This window comes from Prionailurus viverrinus, chromosome X (genome assembly GCF_022837055.1).
Source record: "Prionailurus viverrinus isolate Anna chromosome X, UM_Priviv_1.0, whole genome shotgun sequence".
In the NCBI taxonomy this organism is placed as follows: Eukaryota; Metazoa; Chordata; class Mammalia; order Carnivora; family Felidae; genus Prionailurus; species Prionailurus viverrinus.
In genome coordinates, this window is record NC_062579.1 from 83,903,071 (window position 1) to 83,926,009 (window position 22,939).

The 22,939-nt window shown below is 46.7% G+C and overlaps 1 protein-coding gene across 1 annotated transcript in view; it reads left to right on the plus strand.

Annotated features, from left to right (window-relative positions):
- Nucleotides 1–755: 755 nt before the first annotated feature.
- Nucleotides 756–22,939, plus strand: part of PAK3 (p21 (RAC1) activated kinase 3) — a 214,182-nt gene continuing 191,998 nt past the window's right edge. Inside the window, exon 1 of the mRNA XM_047844364.1 lies at nucleotides 756–816. The gene's annotated coding sequence lies outside the window, so the exon portion shown is untranslated. The remainder of the gene's footprint in view (nucleotides 817–22,939) is intronic.

The following is a 22,939-nucleotide window of genomic DNA, read 5'->3' on the forward strand; positions in this document are numbered from 1 at the left end:
GAGCATGCCTGGCATTTACGAAACAGCCGGGACGGAAGCCTGGGTGGCTCAGTCAGTTGAGCGTCCGTCCAACTCTTGATTTCGGCTCAGGTCATGGTCCCAGGGTTGTGGGACCAAGCCCAGAGTTGGGCTCTGCATTGAGCGTGGAGCCTTCTGAGGATTCTCTCTCTCTCTCTCTCTCTCTCTCTCTCTCTCTCTCCTTCTGCCCCTTCCCCCGCTCATGTTCTCTTTAAAAAAATAAAAAAATGAAATGAAATGAAATGAAATGAAATGAAATGAAATGAAATAAAATATAGCTGGGAAGCCCTGTAGCAGGAATGGAGCGAGCAAGGAGAAGGGTAATAGGATAGGAGGTCAGAGAAGTCACAGGGGCCGCTGGTTTAGGGCTTTGTGGGCCTTTGTGATGATTCCCATCTTACAGGGGGTGAGATGGAAAGCCGAGGATCTTGTCCAGGGAGGGACAGGATCTGACTTACGTCAGCCGTTTGGCCCTCCTAGAAGCAATGGGTTTTGCCCACCAAAGGCCTTGGGTGATAATAAGCAAGAGACGGTGAACTGTTAGCTCGGATTACGTGGTGGGTCAACTGAAACCCCCAGATCTTTTTTGAATCGTTTGTTTTTACGCGGGCTGCTGCCTCACAGAATGGACTCAAACTTTTAATTGAGGATGTTTACTTTATCTTACAAATTTTACCTTTCTTTTTTTTTTTTAAATTTTAGCTCACTGTTCCAGCCCATCTGAGCTCACTTTGAACCTCAGTTCTGTTCTTCAACGTATTTGAGATCCCTGTGAGCCTCAGGTTGTCTTCAGACGTGGTAAGTGTATTTTCTGGGTCATCTAAGTTACTAATAAAACTGGGAAAGCCTTGTGGCCTTTGGAGACTCGTTGGTTGTCACCTATGCTTTGGTTAAAATTCTTCCATCGATTGCCGATCCCTTTGACTTACTTGTGTTATAATCTGGTTAAGAAAGACATCGTTGTCTTGTATTAGTGCATTCACAAGAAAGTTACAGGAGATCATTTCAGACGCTTTGCTGAATCCAAGATACGTTGTCCTTATAAAAGGCAGGATGGATAAAGGTTGATGGCCCCTTTGGGTGTGTAAAATGGAAACGATTATGGTTTCTTTTCAACTCTAAAAGTAGCATTGGCTTGTTGCACAGGTAAATGGCGTACCAAAGTGTGTGAATTAAAAAATGAAAGTCCCTCTGTAATTCTTTGTGCCAATACCCTACCAGATAACTGTGGTTAACGATTTTGTGCAGATGTGAACACAGATCTGTGATTGAACTGGGGTCATACTGTAGAGAATGTTGTGGGACCGGCTTTTTTTCACTTAACAATCTTTTGGAAACATCTTTCCTTGTCAGAACCTATAGTTTGACTTCATCCTTTTGGATGACAACCTAGCGTTCTGTTCTGGGGATGCGTCTCAATTTATCTCATCAATCCCACATGGATGGACATTTACATCATTGACAAATTTTTGCCATCATAAGGAGTGTTGCATGGTGAACATTCTTTGCTGGCTTTCAGTGTTGTGTTGGGTGCTGGTTTCTGGATCCTCTGGATGCCATGTCCCTTTTGGATCTTGTTGTCAATGTTCTAAATTCCAAAGGCTACTTTCTACCAAAGAAAGAACTAAACGGGGTCCTGCCAACTCCCTACTCGTCATGGTTTGAGTTTGAAAATCTATATCTTGTCTGCCCTTGGGTGGGGGTAAAACTGTTGGCGCTCGCAGAGACCTTCGGAGGACCGAGGCACCCCAAGACCAAATGCTGAGTGACAGACAGTCTCGAAGGGAGGCTCAGCCTCTGGCTGGCACAGGCGAGGTGGTTAAGAGCAAAAAGGGGAAGGAGAACTGCCTTGCCATTGAGGCATTATTGCCCATCGGACACCCTCAGCTCTGGAAAGTAGGGCCACTTACTGAACCTCAATAAGCCCCTCCTTTCTCATCTTGACACCTTTCTTCCTCCGTGGGGTCTCCCTCCGTGCACGTGTGTACCTCCTACCTACTCTGAATTTCTAGAACACTTTAAGACTGTGGGATTGAGAGTCAATGCTGTGTTTGAATATCAAAGCTATACCTGCCTGGCTCTGTGATCTTGGATGGGTCACTTATCCTTGCTGGGCCTAGTTATCCTCATCTGTGGAATGAAGGTATACCTATATAAGATACTTCAGAACACCATACCCAATGCCTGGGCTGATACAAAGCACTTCATGTTAGCTGCTATCACCATCATCATCACCATTATGGCTGATCATATTACCTACTCCACAGAGTTGTGAAGATTCAGTGAGAATATATGTAAAACACCCAACTCAGGGCTCAGTATAAATTGAGTGCTAAATAAATGATAGCAGTTATTGATTGTATTTATATCTCCCCTCGGATACTTACCTCATTATGTCTTATGTTACTTCTATTTGTGATCATGTCTTGATCTCTTCCTCTAATTTGTAAGTTCCCACGAGAGCGAAGGTCTCTTTCTCTCTCTTCCCTCTCTCTTCTCCTCTACCCAGAAAGCATAAAAGACCCAGTGCTGAGGATTAGTAGTGGGGCTCTTTAAAATTTACATGACTCGGGGCGCCTGGGTGGCTCAGTCGGTTGAGTGTCCGACTTCAGCTCAGGTCACGATCTTGCGGTCAGTGAGTTTGAGCCCCGCGTCAGGCTCTGGGCTGATGGCCCAGAGCCTGGAGCCTGCTTCCGATTCTGTGTCTCCCTCTCTCTCTGCCCCTCCCCCATTCATGCTCTGTCTCTGTCTCAAAAATAAATAAATGTTAAAAAAAAAAATTTAAAAAAAATTTACATGACTGAACATTGCTATCACTTATTCTAAGCCCCTCTGTCAGGGTATTGTTTTGTGGTTACAAAGCATCTCTCCTTTTAACTGATCAACAGAGCCTTTCCCCTAGGGCGGGTCATGGCATACATGTTCCAACCACTGACCCGCTGATCACAGAATTACCAATGTGTAGTATCTTAGCTTTGGCAAGTTTTCCAGAAAACAGTGGCCTTGGGTGTGTGTTCATCTGAGCAGATTGGATTCGCGTAGCACTCTCAGGCTTCTGCTCTCCAGACGGAAAAGAATCTTAGGCACCCGTCTAGTCCAGGCCACCACCAAGTTCCCTTTAGACTACCACAATGTAGTCTTCTAGGTTGTTTCCGCATTTTCACCCACGCCCTCCACACAGCAGCAAGAGCAAGCAGTCTTTAGAAAATAGTCAGTTAGGGGCACCTGGGTGGCTCAGTTGGTGAAGCGTCTGACTCTGGATTTTGGCTCAGGTCATGATCTCACCACTAGTTAGTTCGAACCCCCGCATTGGGCTCTACACTGACAACTCAGAGCCTGCTTGGTATTCTGTCTCCCTCTCTCTCTGCCCCTCCCAAGCTTGCTCTCTATATCTCTCTCAAAATAAATAACAATAAACTTAAAAAAAAAAGAAAATAGGAAATTAGATCACATCATTCACCTCCTCAAAACCTTTCAATGCTCCAGTCCTCATGTAGACTCAAGTCCAGTCTTTCCAAGGTCAACAAGGCCCTGCATAATCTGGCCATTGCATATCTCCAAATTCATGTTGTTTCACTCTTCCCCTTGCCCGCTCTGCATCACCGACATTGGTCTATCTGTTGTGAGAATACACCAAGCTTATTCCTGCTTCGGTGCTTTTGTTCTCTTTCTGCCTGCCACCAGGAATTGGATCCCACCCATGCCCCAACTTTCCCATGCTTCCTTTTGTCTTTCAAGTTTCAACTTAGATGATACCATCTCAGAATGGTATCATTCATTTAGGTCTTCCACGTATACCCTGTGTCAAGTAGCTTCCCATTGGTTCATGTGCCCCCTTGTTGATCTCCATTGCATTGGTTCTCAGTCCCTCACCTCACCTTAAGAATCACCCAGAGAGGGGTGCCTAGACTTAGGCCGACGTCAGCTCAGGTCATGATCTCGTGGTTCATGGGTTTGAGTCCCGCGTCGGGCTCTATGCCTCGGAGCCTGGAGCCTGCTTCAGATTCTGTGCCTCCCACTCTCTCTTCCCTCCCTTGCTTGCGCTCTCTCTCTTTCTCTCTCAAAAATAATTAAACATAAAAAAAATTGCCCTGAGAATATGAAAGAAATGGCCGGGCCCCTTCTAAACCAAGGAAATCAGAATCTCCCAAGATGAGGCCCAGGTCATCCGTATTATTAAATGTTCTCCTGGTAATTCTAATGTGTGTGTAGGCAAGGTTGGCAGCCTCCACCATAATGTATCAGTTCTTTTATTTTCTTCTTAGTACTTATCACAAGATGTGTAATTACTTTCATTCATTCATTTGATAAGTATTTATTGAGCTCCTACTGTGTGCCCGGCTCCACTCAAAACACAGGGATTAAAATAGTAAACACAAAAAACACAAATTCTAACCTTTATGAAACTTCCATTCTAGTGAGGAAGACAAACAATAAGATCAGCAAATATACATAGTTATACAACTTTATGTATACATACATATGTATATAGCTTTATATATATGTGTGTGTAGATACATATATACATATGTTTGTGTGTATATACATATATACATATATGTATGTAGATACGTATATACGTATGTATGTATATACATATGTGTATATATGTATACACACACACACACACACACACACACACACATATATATATAGTATTGTGTGCTAAATGTTTGTATTATCCCCTGCAAATTCATATGTTGAAAACTTAACCTCCATGTGATAATATTTGAAGATGGGGCCTTTGAGAGGTAATTAGGGTTAGATGAGCTCATAAGGGTAGGACCCTGGTCTGATGAAAATAATTCCCCTATAAGAAGAGAGACCAGAGAGAGTTGTTCTCTTCCCCATTCCACCCCTTGACATGCACACACGCGCACACACACACACGAAGAGGCCATGTGAGCGTACAGCAAGATGGCATCCATCTGCAAGGCAAGAGAAGGACCTGAGAATGAAACCCACCTTTCTGATAACTTGACCTTGGACTTCCCAACCTCCAGAACTGTGAGAAATAAATTTCTGTTGTTTCGGCCACCCAGTCTATGGTATTTTGTTATGGCAGCTGAGCAGACTAAGACATAATTATGTGTTCGATTATGATAAGTGCTAAGGAGGAAAAATAAAGCATAAAACGGAAATACGATTTTTTGGAGGGGAGGGAGAAAAGTTTTTGACAGAGCGGCTTAAAAAGGTGAATCTTGAGTAAATATCTGAAAGAAGTGAGAGATCTAGCTCTGTAGCTCTCTGAATATAGAGCATTCAAGGCACAGAAGAGTAAGTACAAAGGCCTTGAGGCTGGATTATACCTGGTGTGTTTGAGGAACAGCAAGGGGGCCAGTATGGCTGAAGAGTTGAGAACAAGGGGCAGAGTGCGTAGGAGATAAATTCAGAGAAGTAATAGAAGGAAGCAGATAATGTGGAACCTTAGAGATCATTGCGAGAGGTTTGGTGTTTACTCTGGGTAAGAGGGGTTATCCCCAGAGGACTTCTAGTAGAGAGTAGCATGATCTGACTTAGATTTTAATAGGATAACTCTACTTGCCATAGAGAGCTCAAGGAGGAAAAGGGTGGTGGCAGCTAAACCAGCGAGGAGGCCGCTGCAATAACCAGGATGAGAGACAATGGTGGCTTGGAGAAGGGTGGTAGAAATGGCAGCACCATGAGAACCCCTGAGAAACGGTCAAAATCTGCATGTATTTTGAGAGTTAGGGTGTACAGGGCTTGCTGACAGACTGTGTGCTGGGCATGGGACACAGTGCACAGTCAAGGAAGACACCATGGTGTTGGCTGGAGCATGCAGAAGAATGGGCTTAGTTTTGAACTTGATCAACTTGAAGTGCTTGTTAGACCTTCAACTGGAGATGTCAAGTAGAGAGGTAGATGTACAATCCTGGAATTTATAGGTCCTGCCGGGAGATAGAACTTTGGAAGCCACGCGATTGGATGAAACCACTTAGAGGGTAAGCTGAGGGTAGAAAAGAAAAGAAGCCCAGAAGCCTGAGACCTCAAACACTCCAAAGTTTGGAGGTTGAGTCGAGGAGCAGGAAGCAAAGGGGACTGAGCGGAAACAGGCTGAGCAGGAGGAAGAAAACCAAGAGAATGTGGTTTCCTGGAATCCAAGACAAGAAAGTTATTCCAGGAGAGAGTGGCCACTGAATGCTGGACACTGCCGAGAGCTTGAGTATGAGGGCGACAGAGAAAAAAACCACTGGATTTTGCAACATGTGGGTCACTGGCGATCTTGGTCAGAACAGTGATGAGAGGGAGTTCCAGAAAGAAGGGAAGGAGAGAACTTGGAGACAATGAGCATAAACAATTGCGCCCAAGGTTTTTGTGCTAAGAGGAGGACAGAGCTGGGGCAGTAGCAGTATCTGAGGGGAGATTAGCATTTTTTTAAAATATGAAATTTATTGTCAAATTGGTTTCCATACAACACCCAGTGCTCATCCCAACAGGTGCCTTCCTCGATGCCCATCACCCACCCTCCCCTCCCTCCCACCCCCCATCAACCCTCAGTTTGTTCTCAGTTTTTAAGAGTCTCTTATGGTTTGCCTCCTTCCCTCTCTAACCTTTTTTTTCTTCCTTCCCCTCCCCCATGGTCTTCTGTTAAGTTTCTCAGGATCCACAGAAGAGTGAAAACATATGGTATCTGTCTTTGTATGAGTTATTTCACTTAGCATAACACTCTCCATTTCCATCCACGTTGCTACAAAAGGCCAGATTTCATTCTTTCTCATTGCCACGTAGTATTCCATTGTGTATATAAAGCACATCTTCTTTATCCATTCATCAGTTGATGGACATTTGGAGATGAGCATTTGAGACAGGGTTTAATTAATTTGGAGGATGGGAGAAATAATATTTGAATGACAATGACCCAGGCTCCCAGATAAGAATGTAAGCTGCTTGAGGGCAGGGACTTTGTCTTGGGCATCCCCATCACCTTACACGGTTCCCAGCACAGAGTAGGCACTCAACAAATGTTGTTGAGTACTTGAATGGTGAAATGAATGAAGACCTAAGTGGAAGTAGATATCAAAGAGTTGAGCGGCAGGATAAAGCAGCAGATGAATTGAGCGGCACCCTGGCTTTTCATTCCAGTCATTCCTGCCACACTCCTGGCCCGCCAAGCTCACCCCCGGGCCAGACAACTCAAGCACAGTTCAGTGTGGCACGACTCTCTTCGCCAAGAGGGCACGCTATGTCTCTGTAGTCATGTGTTCCAGGGAGAAGACAGGTGTTGGGACTGTAAGAAATAGGCGTGGCCACAAGGGACGGCAGCGCCCGGCAGGAGCCACTCCGAGCCATCACCACCTTCTGGGCATGGTATGTCTGTGGCATGGGGCGCATGTGAGACACGTGCCACACTGGCATCGCAGCCCACCCTTGCTGACCGGAGGGTACTTGATAACCTCCTGAAGCTCAGGCTAAAGAGTCGCTGAACACAGAGTCCACAAAGAAGAAGCCGGTGACCCAGCTATTGCATATAGAAGACACTCGCCAATTTTTGGATGAATGAACCCTTGGGGACTCTGGGAATTGACGCAAGGGTGAGGAAAGAATGCTTCCTTTGCCATGCCTTCCCGGCCATCGCACTTTATGCCCAGACACAGCTCCGTGCGGGGACATGGTCAGCTTGCAGGTGTACATCCTGGACTTGGAGGAGGATACAGGGGAACCCCCATAGTTACTTGGCAGCAGCCTGAGACAGACCTTTTCCATCTCCTCACCTTGCACCCAGAGGCTCCACCATTGTGTTTAGTCTTGAGTCCAGAAAGTTCGCAGCAACCAGCATCTACCTAATACCTGATCTGGATGACATCTTGTGTATTTTCTCATAGCTGTCATTCTGTTTCACTACAGAATCACCTTCTGCGTGGTTCTCACTTATAGCATCAGTGTGCTCTTTGAAAACTGTAAAAACAGGGGCGCCCGGGGTGGCTCAGTCGGTTCAGCGTCTGACTTCACCTCAGGTCATGGTCTCATGGTTCGTGAGTTCAAGTGCCGCGTCGGGCTCTGTGCTGACAGCTCAGAACCTGGAGCCTGCTTCGGATTCTGTGTCTCCCTGTGTCTGCTCCTCCCCTGTTTTTGCTCTGTCTCTGTGTCTCTCAAAAATAAATAAACGTTAAAAAAAGAAATCTTCAAAATGTGAAACAGATAATATCATTCCTTGGCTTAAAAGCCTCCAGCAACTTCCCATCACACTGCGAATTGAGTCCAGCTTTCTTCCTCGGCCACCAGGACCTGGCAGAATCCAGCCTTTGGCTGTGTCTTTAGCCTCGTTGCAGTCTCCTCCTCCCCCGCCCCTGTAAAACCCACGGAGAAGGCTCTGGAGCCCTGACAGCATTCTGTTTTTGGTACATCTGGTAGGCTGACTTGGGTGCTTGCCCCTGCTACAGTGATACTTCCCTAGGAAAACGCCTTCCACCATCCAAACAACCATCCCAGAAGCCTTGTTGACACAAGGTAGAAGCCGCCCGTGGTTGTCAGTCTACCCGCTGTTCCAGGGATACTTGGTGTGTAATCTTAGCACCATGTCTCTCAGTCGTACTGTAAGATCGTAGAAGGTTGACAGGGTCCCAGACACCACCCAGCACCAAGCAGCATGGGATGCTCAGAGGCAAACCGAAGCCCAGATTCTCATTCTGTGACTGCTGGCATTTGGTGAGACAACACTGTAAGTGTAGGGGAGGACAGGAACAGCACTGGGCTGGAAAACATGAACTACTTACTCCAGCTCTCTTGCTCACGAGCTGGGAGACCTGAGATAAATCCTTTGCATTCTCTGAGCTTCGATTTCCTTATCAGTCAATGAAAGTAATAGTCTCTGCCCCTAAGGCGTTGCTTTGAATACCTTGAGATGATTTATTGGATAGTGTTCTGGAAGGTAGAGCAATTTGCATAATTCCTGTTGAGTGCTTACCGTATTTCAGATACTGCTCTAAGCGCCTCACATGTATTCGCTCCACATCAGTCTTCAGACAAAGCCCCCATGTGTTAATATTAAAAGTATCTCCACTTTAAGGATGAGAAAAATGAGGCACAGAGAGGTTAAGAGATTTATTCACACTGTGTACCTGGTAAGCGGCAGAGCCAGATCGTGAATCCGGTAGTCTGGCTCCAGAGCCTCCGGATTGAGCCACTTAACTTACATATGCAGGGTAATGGGTTTTATCTGGGCCACGTCTTAGTCAGTCCCTGCTACTATAACAGAATACCATAGACTGGGTGGCTTATAAACAACAGAAACTTATTTTTTGCAGTTGTGGAGGCTTGGAAGGTCCAAGATCCCCGGGCTGGCAAATTCAGTGTCTGGTGAGGACCTCTTCCCAGTTCATACATGGTCATCTTCTCACTATAACGTCACATGGCAGAAGGGGAGGGGGGAAGAAACTCTGTGGGATCTCTTTTATAGGGGCGATGATCCCATTCATGAGGGCCCAGCTTCGTGACTGGATCACCTTCCAAAGGCATCACATCCAAATACCATCACATTGGGGATTAGGTTTCAACCCAGGAATTTGGGGTGGATATAAATGTTCAGTCTATAGCAGGAAGGGAGGGTAGTATTTTTCAAGTTAAAAAAAAAATCACCATCATTTTGTCCAAGTGTTCTACCATGTGGCCCACATGCTACTTGGGTTCCTTTGCCTGTCACTGTTTAGTTTTGTGGCAGGGGACCCTTACCCTACCTCATCCGTCTTACTTCCCCCTTCCTCAAAGCCCCAAGAGGTGCCAGCATACGTGATATGCCACAAAACATAATTTTCCCGTGTCCAGAAAGGAGTGTGGGCTCGTGGTGGTCTGGTCCCTTTGTGTCTTCACAAATCCTGAGCACTTCTATGTGTTAGGCCCCGTTCTAGTGAACTGGAGATACCAGAGCGGTGAAACAATTAAACAGCCCCAGCCGCCATGACTTCTCTTCTGCAGTATGTTTGGCCCGATGCATGATCTTGATCTCACCGTGAGATAGCACCAGACAAACTTTGAAGGAAACTATCACATAATTGGCCTGCACTTGTCAAATTGTCAAAGTTAGGAAAGCCAAAGGCCGGGGAACTGTCACAGATTAGAAGATGCTAAGGAAACACGACAACAAATACAATATGAACTCCTGGATTGGCTCCTGGCAGAGAAAAAGGACATTAGTGAGAAAGTGGGGAACATTTGAATAAGGTCTGCAGATTAGTTAATAGTGTTGTATCACTGTTAATTTCCTGGCTTCAATACTTTTACCATTATTATGTGAGTTGTTAATATTAGTGGAAGCTGGGTGAAAGGTTTACGGCAACTCTCTGTGTTAGGTTTACAACTTTCCTGTAAAGTCTAACAGTATTTCAGGCAGTTTGAAAGCAAGCTGGCAGGCCTAGAAATGGTAAACGCCAGAAGGACATGGGCAGGACACTGACAGTGTCCGTTGCGCTGCCTGAATCTCAGCTTCCTTGTCTGCCAATTAAACCCAATAATTATGTACTATTACTTATTCTTCTTATTAAAGAACTTGCATGGGAACTTGTTTTTGAAGTATTATAGAAATATAAACTCTAAATATCCAGTTTCGTGATAGAAGCTACAAAAGAAATAAAAAGATCATCACTCCATCTCCAGAAAACAAAATTTAATAAAAGTGTTTCAAAATAGAAAGTTTAAAGTATCTCTGCCTTCCTGGGGCTTACCTTTTGGGAGGGAAGTGGGGAGAGAGACAGAGAGAGAGAGAGAGGGAGAGAGAGGGAGAGAGAGAGGGAGAAGGAGAGGGAGAGAGAGAGGGAGAGGGAGAGGGAGAGAGAGAAGGAGAGGGAGAGGGAGACAGAGGGAGAAGGAGAGAGAGGGAGAGAGAGGGAGAGAGAGGAAGAGAGAGGGAGAGGGAGGGGGAGAGGGAGGGAGAGGGAGAGGGAAAGGGAGAGGGAGAGGGAGAGGGAGAGGGAGTTAATAAATAAAACAGTTAATTGTATCATATATTACAAGGCAGTGGGTGCCATGGAGAGAAATAAAGAAGGAAAGGCAGATAAGGAGGAAGAGAGGGGTAGTTCTGGGATGGGATGGTCATGGAAGGCCTCACTGAGAAGATGGCATTTGAATAAAGACTTTAAAGAAGAGAGGAAGCAAGAGCCCCAAGAAGGAGCATACCATTCAGAAGGAAGGGCAAGTGCAAAGGCCCTGAGGCCGGACCAGTTTAAGGAACAGTAGGAAACCCAGTATAGCTACAGCAGAGTGAGCAAGGTCAGTGTGCCTCCTTCTGTGTTCTTAAAGATACCGGAAAGAAACTGGCCACAGGGGGAGGATCAGGGGAGGGAAACAATAGACACTGAATAGAGGTTTCCAGCAGAGTCGCAGATGACAGAAACACAAAGGGAAGGGAAGAGCAAGGAAGCGAAGTCCCTGGAGTCTAGAATACCTGTCCAATTTCTGGTGAGGAACCAAATCGTTATTAAGCCCTGTAACAAGGTTCTGAGTCTCCCGTGCTTCATTCCCCTGCAATCATTGAATAATGATACTCCAATCATTGAGTTAATGCTGAGTGTGGTGGTAATACCGCAGCGTGAGACATCTTTACGATTTCGCCTTAATGAGAAGTATAATTGATAGCATAGAGGGGTGGGCTGATTTTTCTTGGGCTGCTACGTCGGGTTGATGAAAAATCCAGAACGTCTTTCTGGTTTGGTTGATTTTTATTATCAAAAGTCCTAGGGGCGCCTGGGTGGCGCAGTCGGTTAGGCGTCCGACTTCAGCCAGGTCACGATCTCGCGGTCCGTGAGTTCAAGCCCCGCGTCAGGCTCTGGAGCCTGTTTCCGATTCTGTGTCTCCCTCTCTCTCTGCCCCTCCCCCGTTCATGCTCTGTATCTCTCTGTCCCAAAAATAAATAAAAAACGTTGAAAAAAAAAATTAAAAAAAAAAAAAGTCCTCAAGTAGGGGCGCCTGGGCAGCTCAGTCAGTTGAGCGTCTGGCTCTTGATTTCCACTCAGGTCATGATCCCAGGGTCGTGGGATTGAGCCCTGTGTCAAGCTCTGCACTGAGCCTGTTTAAGATTCTCTCTCTCTGCCCCTCCCCAGCCCTCGTGCTCTCTCTCTCTCTCTCTCAAAAAAAAAAAAAAAAAAAAAAAAAGAAAAGAAAAAAATCCTCAAGTCATTCGGTTAGTGTCATTTGGACGTCTGGGGCCCGGGAGTGTATGCACTGAACAGAATGCAGGCAAAGATGCCCCACAGGAAGCAGCCCCCTAGTCTGATGTGTGCCTGCAAAAGACAGGCGGAGTACCAAAGGGGTTCCCCGGAGGCTCCTCAGCTGGCAGCCATGGCCCACGATGCTTTCTCTTCCAACTGTGGAGGAGCAGGAATGCACACAGGGAAAGCCAGCCTGCTCCGAGGCAGGCTTCTAGACAGCAGTGGAGTTTCTGGAACATGTGAAGCCAACCAAAGCCACAGGTGTGCTGGCCTTGTCCTTACAGCGTTACGGACACTGGGTGAGAAGACTCGGTGGATAGTACTCTACAAAGTGTAAGACACATTGCATATGTGCAAGATGTTACCGCTATTGTTTTTAGGTCCCTTGGGGAGGTATAAAGAAAGGAGGCCTACAGCTCCAGTGCTCTCTGGTCCCCTACCTGTCTAGCGTTATCGAGGGACCATTACCTTCCTTTTAGAAGCGACAGCTACCATCTTGAGCATTTAATCTGTGCCAGGCACTATGGTAAATGCCTTGCATGCGTGATCTCAGTCAGTCTTCACAGCAACCCCATGTAAGAGGTACTGTTTTTCTGTTTAAAGGGCCCCTGGGTGGCTCAGTCAGTTAAGTCCGACTTCGGCTCAGGTCACGATCTCACCGTATGTGCGTCCGTCTCTGTGCTGACAGCTTGGAGCCTGGAGCCTGCCTGGGATTCTGTGTCTCCCTCTCTCTCTGCCCCTCCCCCGCTCGTGCTCTGTCTCTTCTTCCAAAATAAACATTAAAAAAATAATAAAAAATGAAAACCACTGGTCTAGACAGAAAGGCAAGGCGCCAAGTGCTGCAGACGTCAGGCTGCGTCCGGAGCATCAGCTCGCACACTGCAAAGGGTAGTCTTCATAGGGAAGGCATAAGACAAGGACTGTGGCTCTTGAGCCACACTTGCATAGCAGTGTCACCTTCAAACACTCATGACAGTGACGGATGGACAGACACAGACTGGGAAGGAGAGTGGAGCCAACACTCATTCATCCGCACGTGCATCGGAGATAATGCATTTTGGCCAACTCGGCAGTTCGGGAGACACGTCGGCTTCTCTGCTTGCTGCTGTGGAGGGTGCATCCCTGCCCTTGGGCAAACAAACCCCCGTGCAATGTCGGAGAACCTCCGAGTTGGGAAGGAGCTTACCTACCCCTTCACCCACCATCTACTACATCCCTGGTGATGCACCTGTCTGGCACTCTTTTGGCTTCAGCATTACAGGGCCACCGTGATAGTGAGCTTGGCTTCCTGTAAGACAGGGTGGAGGCAGATAGGAGGAGGAAACACGTGGACAGGTGACTACAATAATAAAAAGTAGTAGTAGAAGCACTACAGCCAGTGAGTGAGAAGGAATGAGTCTTAGCCCTAGTAAGTCAAGACTTCATCGGGCAGACACAGTGGAGGAGGAAAAGAGGCTTGTCGCCCTATTTCCATGAACAAGAACACAGAGGCACCAAACACGCAGGACAAATTCGATGAAACATATTTCGACAGGCCTAGCCAAGAGGACATGCTCAGGAGTGAGGCTTTTTACTAGCTGCCTGACCTTGGGCAAAGTTACTGAATACGTCTCAGCGTCTATTCCTCCGTGCTTGGAAAATGAAAGTAATACACATCATCGGGTTGCGGGAGGGAGTAAATGAGATAATGATAGGAAGTAGCTAACACAGTGTCTAGCACATAGCAAGCGCTCCAAAACATAGGTGGCTACTTTGCTTTATATATAATAGCTAACAAGATGGTTTTGCCTGGAGCACTGGATGCAGGGCTAGAAGCAGTGGAGGTAATGTTCGGTAGCAGGTTGTGGCAAGGGCTCTGAATGCCAAACTAAGGATTGGGGGCTTTTATTCTGAAGGCAGGGGATATGTGTATTTGGAGGATGGATTGGAGCAGGGGGATAAGGAAGAGGGGGAGTTACGGAGCTATTGGATGGAGTAAGACTGAAGTTCAGAGTGGGGATATTTGAGTCAGCGTATGGCTGAACTCCTCTATTACATATAAACCTGAGTTGAGGTTGACAGAGGCTGACATATGTGTCTATATGGGTACCTGTGTATATATTAAACGTATATGTTTAAAATGTACAGATGTGTACAACGTATGTATGTATATATACTATGTTTAATATACATATTAAATAACTAGAAAAGGAAAGTCAACAGTTGGAGAGAATATTAGCCAATTTTTAAATGGTTTTATTTATTTTAAAAAATTTTTTTAACACGTTTATTTATTTTTGAAGGAGACAGAGACAGAGTGCGAGCAGGGGAGGGTCAGAGAGAGAGGGAGACACAGAACCTGAAACAGGTTCCAGGCTCTGAGCTGTCAGCGCAGAGCCCGACGCGGGGCTCGAACCCACAGACCGCGAGATCATGACCTGAGCCGAAGTTGGACGCTCAACCGACTGAGCCACCCAGGCGCCCCTTAAATGGTTTTAATATGAAAGGCAATCCCTTTGTTAACTTGAGTCCAACTATACGAAATATCATATTCTATGAAAACATTTCCCAAAGCTGGCCTTTTCATAAGGAAATTTGAGATCTGTGCAGTTCACACATACTTTATAAATTTAAGCACATTCTGTCTTACTGGCAGGGACAGAAATCTGTAATAAAACAAGGAGTCCTCTGATGAAAGACGATTAGAAATGGCAATGAGAGTGCACATGGGGTCCTAATTAAGGAATTTTCTAATGGTTGTCTAGGAATACAAGTACCCGCCATTTGGACTTTGGTGATAACTAGAGAATTCTTTAGTTCCTAATCAGGATGAACACACTTCAAAATGTTCTCGAGTCCTGGGCCAAAGGGAATGATCTCATTTGGCACATTACTGAGCTCCTGCAAAGAGGAAAGACACTAACCGCTCACAAATATTTTGCCATTGACTAACTGCAAAGATGCATCTGTTAAAGCAATCCATCTGAGTAGGCTCGTTCCCTGGAATATTAAAGAATATCAATACAAACTAAAAGCAAGTCGATTTGTCAGGCATTTACAAAGCCCCTTTGAAGCCGAACGATCCCCTTTCTGCCTTCACCTTTCTTCCAGAATGTATTCACCCACACATACAAATGTGGACCCAGCCTCCTCTGTTCGAGCCCACTCAAATAAAGCCGTCTTTTTCTCTGGCGGCAGTGAAACAGATGTTTGGGTGCAGGAGGGACGGTGGCCTCGATGTTTTCCACGCTGGGGAAACTGTTTTTGCAGCAAGCCGGCTAAATATCCTGAACTGTCTGTCGGTCAGCTCCCTCTCAGACCTGCCAGGCTTCCCCTTCGTCTGCTACCAGATGAAAACACAACAGATCCACTGAAGCAGTTAAACGGACCAGTTAGATTGACCCAGATTCTTTGAGGAAATGCAAAAAGCCTGCTGGCTCATGGGATTAGCTTTAGTTTTTCAGTCGCTCCCCATCTGCACGTTACCTTCTTGTCCACTACTGCCCCAGATGGTCACATCTGCTCACCTCAGCAGCCTGCCTGCCAAGCCGAGAGAATCCGAGAACAGTCTAGCTCTGGGAAAGCAATCGTCCGGCCCTGGAGAAACTTTGCGGCCAGACCAAAGGGAGATCTGGTGCTCACCTTTATTGATTGGCTGTATCCCTGGTGTTCTCCCACCATCCGCCCTCGCCCCTCTGCGGTCCGAGGTGACGTAGCCAACTTGTTAGATGAAGCTTTCCGGAGAACGCAGCGCTGTGCATATACCATTCAAGCCTTCATTTTTCACAAAGAAAGAGGGACTGTGCTGAGCAGCTGTAGGGGAAATAGCAGGATGGAAAAATGAATGTTTTGTGTCCATTAAAGAGGTGGTGTCAGAAGGCCCGAGTGGCTAAGTCGGTTAAGTGTCCGACTCTTGATTTTGGCTCAGGTCGTGATTTCACAGTTCGTGAGTGCGAGCCCCACATGGGGCTCCAAGCTGACAGTGCGGAGCCTGCTTGAGATTCTCTTTCTCCCTCTCTCTCTCTGCCCCTCCCCTACTTGTACTCTCTCTCTCTGTCTCTCTCTCTCTGTCTCTCAATATAAATAAATAATAACTTAAAGAGAAGGCAGTGAGGAAAGGCACAGGGAACCTCATAGGCAGTTAGTGATGTCAGAACTCAGATTAAAGGAGACACTGACCTAGACAAAGTGCTCTCAGGGCTTACTCTGCTGCCGAGAATTCCTATCCCTCTGACATACAGGGCTCACAGAAAAAGCCTATACCACAGGGGTTTTTTTTAGCCCCAGCTGCACATTAGAATCTCATGAAGAGGGGCGCCTGGGTGGCTCAGTCGGTTGAGCGTCCGACTTCAGCTCAGAAGTCTTGCTGTTTATGAGTTCGAGCCCCGCGTCTGGCTCTGTGCTACAGCTCAGAGCCTGGAGCCTGCTTCGGATTCTGTCTCTCTCTCTCTCTCTCTCTCTCTGCACCTCTCCAGCTCACACTCTGTCCCTCTCTGTCTCTCTCAAAAATAAACATTAAAAAAATTAAAAAAAAAAAAAGAATCTCATGGAGAGCCTAAAAGTGTATATGTACAGCCCCCTCCCTCAGAGGGTCTGTTGTAATTGGTGTGGGGTTAGGGCCACAGCATGGGTACTTTTTGAAAGCTCTCCAGATGGAAAACAAAATTGCCATAAAGGACATCATTGAGACAATTGGCCGCATTTGAATATGGACTGTTGATTAGATATTATTGTATCCGCGTTAAAATTTCTGAGCTTGATAAATGCACTACGATTATGTAAGAGACTGTCCTTGTGCTTAGGAAATACACACGTTAAGTATTTAGGGGTGAAGGGCACGATGTCTGCAACTTACTCAGAAGAATTAGGAATAAAAAAAAAAACAAGGAAGCGTAGAAAGGGAGGAATAAAGCAAATATGGCAAATGCTAACATTTGGTGAATCTGGGTGAGGGCTTACCCTGCTGACAAGACTTGTTTGTACTATTCTTAGAACTCCTCTGTTAGTTTCAGAGTATTTCCGAATAAAAAATTCTAAAATGACAAAACCCAACAACAATCACAGACGCAAAGCCCAGCTCCCCAGATGAAATAACGTACAGCCCCATTTGGAAACCATTGGATTCAGAAAAACAGAGGGAATGGGGACCTTCTCTATATAGGTGACAACGAAAGCTTTTCTGAGGCACTGTCCTGTACCATCCAGTGCCTCTCCTGCTGAAACACTCATACAAATCTCCTGATGATCTGATTAAACTCAGTGTCAGATTCAGAAAGTCTGCAGTGGAGCCTGATAGTCTGCGTCTTTAATAGATTTCCCAGTGATGCCAACGCCACTGGTTCATGGGCCACCCTTGGAGTGGGAGAGCTCTAGGAGTGAATTACCTGTCCGTAAACCTGTCAAGCAGCAAGTATTTTGGAACCACATACTTTTGGGCCCAGCACTGCAGCAGAAATTCTCCAAATAAAGTAGGGCGGGTGGGCAGAACTCCGTGGATCAGCAGCCCATCATCTGGACCTCTTGACCGTGGCAACTCCCTGTGAGCCACGTGATCTGGCCCTGTGATCCATAGACTACAACACGCATAAACAAAGGCTTGCAGCAAAGGGAAGGGGGGCGTGAAGCAGTCTCTTGAAAAGCCAGCCCAAGATACAGGTCAAGGGAGAAGTTCAGCCCCTCCTGGTGGGTGGCATTTGGCACCCAGCTGAGGCTTTGGCGGAAAACAACATGATTCTGACGAGGTGTCAAGGTACAGGCTGCTGGTTGTGGCATGCTTTGAGTTTGTTGCTTCTGCTGTGAGAGGAACCCAAATGTCTCTTCCCCGATGGGAACAGATGGAGAACAGCCCCTGCCTCCATCAGAAGCTTCGAGGCCTCGCTTCCCTCCCTTCCCCCATGATAGCTCCTTTCCCCTCTGCCTTCACGCTATGATCATGCTTTCCGTGCATTGGAATGGAAGCTAGCTTGTTATTTGTTAGCTCCCTTATTTATGTCCAAACTAAGGTCAACTGACATGGATGTACAGAAAGAGTCAATGCGGCTTTACTGAGTACCCAGCCCCAGAGAAGGGTGTGGAAGACAAATGAGAAAGGCACTGGAATTGGTGGATCCTGGGTTTGCTCGTAGTTTTGCTACTGAATAGCTAGATGAGCTTCGACAAGCTACTTCACATCTCTGAGCTTCAGGGTCCTCAGGGGCAAAATGGGGCCAATATTAGTATTAAATTCATAGGGTTGTGAGCCTTAAAATGAGACAGAGGGCATAGCAAGTGTTCAGTAGATAGAAGATGGAGTACTTGCTTTGATGGGTATTTATTGAGTTTCTTCTATGTGCAGACAAAGAATAATTCCAAGTCTAGTCCAGCCCTACTTGCACAACCTTGGACGAGCTACTTTGCTTTTTACCTCTTGGAGTCTCAGTTCACCAGCTCTTCAGTGAAGCTGGTATAAATGAGTAACTTGAAGGATTGCTGTAAGAAACAAATAAAGCCAAGCGTGTTCAACACATGCCAGGCACCTGAAAAGTGCTTAGCCAACGTGAATTATTATCATTGCTGTGATCACTATTCCTATCAGCCCTTCTCTGAGCTCCTTTTTTTTTTTTTTTTAATTTTTTAAAGTTTATTTTGAAAGAGAGAGAGAGTGAGGGAGGGAGGGGCAGAGAGAGAGGGAGAGAGAGAGAATCCCAAACAGGCTCCGAGCTGTCAGCACGGAGCCTGATGCCAGGCCTGAACTCAAGAACCGTGAGATCGTGACCTGAGCTGAAGTCAAGACTCAGATGCTTCACCGACTGAACCGCCCACGTGCCCCTAAGCTCCTTCTGATTATGAGTAGATTTACTTAGCACCCAAGTGCTCTTTAACATGGTCCTTTGCAATCTCCACCAGTAGATCTTCTCCCGATGGGCATTATCATTTCCTTGAGGGCGGAGGCCATGTCCTTTGTACTGTTTGTTGCCTCAAGCAGAGAACACAGCGCCACAAGCACAGCCATCAGCTGGCTTCACCAGCTGCCTTTGAGCTTTAGCATGTCCTGGAACTTCTAGAGCTTCCATTCTCTCATCTGTAATATGGGTGTGACAATAATTCCGGCCTCTGGGGCTCGCTGTGGGGATTAAAGCCCGACACCTCATGGGAACTTGATAAAGACGAAGTATTTAATGACTAAGTGTCATTACTATGTAAGAAAATTCCTGCAGTCAAGGATCACAGGAACTATTCTAAGAAATCTCTCTCTCTCTCTCTCTCTCTTTCACACACGCGCGCACACACACAGGCATGCATGTGCACACACACGTACATACACACGCCATCACCACCACTGTGAGTGGGCAGCACAGAGAAGACAGGTTACAAGGGAGACATAAATAGGCATTCACTGCCTATGAGAGGCTCTTTGAACCCCAGTCCAGGGCCGTGTCTGCGTAAACTTCTGTCTGGAACTGTGGTGCCATGGGTCCCTGTTTTTATTTTTATTTTTTATATTGAGGTAAAATTCATATAACGTATACTTAACCATTTTAGGGGTGCCTGGGTGGCTCAGTCGGTTAAGCGGCCGACTTCAGCTCAGGTCACGATCTCGCGGTCCGTGAGTTCGAGCCCCGCGTCGGGCTCTGGGCTGATGGCTCAGAGCCTGGAGCCTGCTTCCGATTCTGTGTCTCCCTCTCTCTCTGCCCCTCCCCCATTCATGCTCTGTCTCTCTCTGTCCCAAAAATAAATAAACGTTGAAAAAAAAATTTAACGTATACTTAACCATTTTAAAGCACACAACCCAGCGGCATTTAGTACATTCACAATGTTGTGCTGCCACCAATCCCCATGGGACACCTAGGTGGCTCAGTCAGTTAAGAGTCCAACTCTTGATTTTGGCTTGGTCATGATCTCACATTTCGTGGGATCGAGCCTTGCATCAGGCTTTTTGCTGATAGCGTGGAACCTGCTTGCGATTCTCTCCCTCTCTCTCTCTGCCCTTCTCTTGCTCTCTCTCACTCCCTCTGTGGGTCTCTCAAAAATAAATAAACATTTTAAAAAAAGGAATTGCTCACCCCTGTGGGGCGCCTGGGTGGCTTGGTCGGTTAAGCATCCAGCTCTTGATTTCGACTCAGGTCATGAACTCACGGTTCGCAAGTTTGAGCCCTGCGTCCGGCTCTGGGCTGACAGCACAGAGCCTGCTTGGGATTCTCTGTCTCCCTCTGTCTCTGCTCCTCCCCTGTGCATGCTCTCTGTTTCTCTCAAAATTAATAAAAAAAACCCTAAAAATATTGGTCACCCCTTTAAGCCGTCTGTATCTAGAGGATGGCTTAGTGCATTCACTTCTCATTCCTCCTGCCCCTCTGCACCCCCCACTTTTTTCTTCCCTCTCCATTTTCTCAATTGTTCCTCTCCTCTCTCTACCCCTCTGCTCTATGGAACAACAGGGTAAGTGTCTCTTACTGGCATATGTGTTTAAGGAGAGTGGGGGTGTGGCCCACTGGAAAGATGCCGGGCCCAAAGGGTGGCACCGGCAGAGTGTGGGTCGGGGCTGTTGAAACCACGTTTGCCATGGCTGGATGCAGGCAAAAAGCACAGTGGCAGCTGCACATTGTTGCCTTGCCTTCTGGTGGCCCCAGGGGCGACAGACAACATGAAAGGGATTATGACCAATTATGGCCTCCAAGGACTGCAGTTCCTTTTGTTATCCCCTTTCCCATCTTTGGGCTCCTCGTCCTGATGAATAAATTTGCTCTGTGTCAAAGCATCTATTACAGAATAACCTTGGCAGGCTCCACGGCCTCACGAAGATCGACTTTGTATTTGTATGCGTGAGCAAGCGCCACATCCTGAGCATTTTAAAAGATAAGAATAGGTTATAGGTTCTGAATTCTTCCTGAGTGCCAAGCGCTGCGCTAAATGGGGTTTGTGGGTTATCCCATTGAAGAGTTCTTCTTTAAAAATGTTTATTTATTTTTTAAACTCTTGTTTATTTATTCATTTATTTTGACAAAGAGAGAAAGAGGCATGGAGGGGCAGAGAGAGAGGGGGAGAGAGATTCCCAAGCAGGCGCTCCACTGTCAGAACAGAGCCCGATGTGGGGCTGGAACTCACGAACTGTGAGATCATGACCTGAGCTGAAACCAACAGTCAGATGCTTAACCAACTGAGCCACCCAGGTGCCCCTAAATGTTTATTTATTTATTTATTTATTTTTAAAATTTTTTTTTCAACATTTTTTATTTATTTTTGGGACAGAGAGAGACAGAGCATGAACGGGGGAGGGGCAGAGAGAGAGGGAGACACAGAATCGGAAACAGGCTCCAGGCTCCGAGCCATCAGCCCAGAGCCTGACGTGGGGCTCGAACTCACGGACAGCGAGATCGTGACCTGGCTGAAGTCGGACGCTTAACCGACTGCGCCACCCAGGCGCCCCTATTTTTGAGAGAGAGAGAGAGAGCGCGAGCGCATATGCACATGGGAATGGGGGAGGGGCAGGGAGACACGGAGACGGAGGATCCAAACTGGGCTCTGAGCTGTCAGCACAGACCCTGATGAGGGTCTCAAACTCACAAACCGTGAGATCATGACCTCAGCCAAAGGCTCAGACGCTTAACTGACCGAACCACCCAGGCGACCCCACTGAAGAGTTCTTACGGTGTCTCTAGGAAGTAGGCATTGTTATCACCTACTTTTTTACAGATGAATAAACTGAGGCATGGAGCTGGGCAGTGATTTGTTCAAGGCCACACAGTGAGTAAATAATGTTCTACCCTACTAAGTAATACTGTGCCCCCATAAATCTCAGCATGGAAGTTAATTAGTTGGTTGAACAGAAAAAAAAAATGTGTAGCAACCACATGCAGTAGCTTCCTTCATTCACTACCCAGATTTTAGTCCTGGCTCACGAACTGCCTAGCTTTATGACTTTGGACAAGTCATCTAACCCTTCCAAAACGGCTTCTTCGTTTAAGACATTTGGGCAATCTTCTTGTCTTAGGTCCCTCAGGTTTTTGAGTGTCAGGTGATCATCTGGGACACTCTGTGAAGGTTAAAGTTGCCGTGCCAATGTCAGGGATTGATATCACGAATAATGGCCTCATGGGTGTAACGATGGTGGGAAGACGCAAGTGCCTCTGGCTGACTCAAGTCCTGGACAAGGCATTCCCATTTCTGTTCTTCATGCTGTGGGAACATTCGAGCACTAACCACCTTCCCTGAACTCCGTATCTGTGCCTTTCATCAAGGGTAGTTGGAATAGCGCTGACGAAATCCTCAGCCTTTGGTACGTCAAGACACCCAGGGAAAGCCCTCCGAGAAGTCTCCAGCCTATTCCGTATTTGCAGACTCACAGCCTACCCGTCACAGATGATTATGACTGTTCATGATTTGGGTTGTTATTCTCTGGGGAGGTGGAGGGGCAGAATGAAAAAGGGGAGGGAGGCAGCAGCAGGGGGCAGGCAGTTTGATCAGTGGGGACTCGATCACGGGGCTTGCCAGTTTCCCGATTCCTTGAAATGAAGGTGCAATTTTGAAACATGGCTGCCTCTTATTCACACAGAGGAGGTTTACATACAAGGCTGTGTCTGCCTTCCCATGAAAGTTTACCTATATTTCCCAGAAATGTTGGGAAGGGGTGATACACTCTTCCACCTTTTCCCTCCCTGCAGAGTAAGTAGTGACAGCCTGGGCCCGAATGCTCCCATGACCTTCCTGTGCACAAACATGTGCAGGCATGGTGCATATCAGTTGGGGACATCACCCTTTGCACTAGAGTTGGGATCATGAGATACACGTTTCTCTGCAGTTTGGCC